Below are 1,507 nucleotides of genomic sequence, written 5' to 3'. Positions count from 1 at the left end.
GCCCTCAGGCCCCATCCAATGCATCTTCCTTAGCTCTTGGCGGGCTCAGGCCCTATGCATTGGGTTTCCTAGTTTTGGGGGCGCTGGGGGCCCTATCCATTCATCTCCCTGGCTGTTGGCCACTTCGTGTAAGAGCCTCCCCAGTGCAGGAGACTCCCCTCCATCCCAGTGACTGTCCAGGCAGCCCAGTGACTGGAAGCCCCAGGGGAGCTCCTAGCAGAGGAGGGAGGAGGCAGGAGGGCAGCCTGGGCTCCCAGGGTGCCCTGTGGCTGCTCAGGGAACAGACTGGAGACAGACAGTGTGGTTCAAATTGATTATTTGTCGTCAGGCGGAGGGGAGGCGGGTCAGGAGCTGAGCTCGATCATCCAGGTGGGGAAGGGGGGTGGGGAGAGGTTTGATTCTGGAAATAACTTGAACGTAGAGGACAGACAGACCGTGTTTGCAACTGCTGCCCAAGTCTCTTCTCCCCAAGAAACAAACGAACCCACTCCAGCCCTGGCCATGTGTCTCTGTGGTTAGAACGCGGGCCCCGTACACCTAAGGGTCTCAGGTTTGATTCCAGGTCAGCCTGGTTAGGGGACGTGCAGGATGCAATCCATCCGTGTCTCTCTCTCTCTCTCTCTCTCTCTCTCTCATGGATGTTTCCTCTCTTTCTCCCCACCCACCTCCCTTCTACCCTCCCACTCTCTCTAACAATCAAGGGAAAAAATATCCTCGGGTGAGGACCAACAAAATAAAACACCCTCTCTCTCCCCAACTCCCCCTGGTCAGCTATGGGGGTGACCACTCCTTCCCCCAAGAGTCCGAAAAAGGAGATGCTGGGGTTCCCCCTGGTGCAGCGGTTCTTAACCTTCCTAATGCCACGACCCTTTCATACAGCTCCTCATGTTGTGCTGACCCCCAACCATAAAATTATTTTCGTTGCTACTTCATCACTGTCATGTTGCTACTGTTATGAATCATCATGTAAATATCTGATATCCAGGATGTATTTTCATTGTTACAAATTGAACATAATTAAAGCATAGTGATCAATCACAAAAACAATATGTAATTATATATGTTTTCCGAAGGTGACCCCTGTGAAAGGGTCGTTCGACCCCCAAAGGGGTCGCGACCCACAGGTTGAGAACCGCTGCTCTAGTGAGTATGGGAAGCGCCCTCCCAGCCAGATTTCTAACCAGGAGCCTCTCACCTTTAGAACCCCTTCCACTCCATCCATCCGCAACCACCTATCAATCATCATGTGTTTCTCCCCATAACATACCACCAACCTCTCCCCTCTAAAAGGACCCTCCTCGCCCTAACCGGTTTGGCTCAGTGGATAGAGCGTCGGCCTGCGGACTCAAGGGTCCCCGGTTTGATTCCGGTCAAGGGCATGTACCTTGGTTGCGGGCACATCCCCAGTAGGGGGTGTGCAGGAGGCAGCTGATGGATGTTTCTCTCTCATCGATGTTTCTAGCTCTCTATCCCTCTCCCTTCCTCTCTGTAAAAAATCAATAAAATA

Source organism: Myotis brandtii, unplaced genomic scaffold, assembly GCF_000412655.1.
Source record: "Myotis brandtii unplaced genomic scaffold, ASM41265v1 scaffold3017, whole genome shotgun sequence".
NCBI classification, from domain to species: domain Eukaryota; kingdom Metazoa; phylum Chordata; class Mammalia; order Chiroptera; family Vespertilionidae; genus Myotis; species Myotis brandtii.
Note: the sequence above shows the minus strand (reverse complement) of the source record.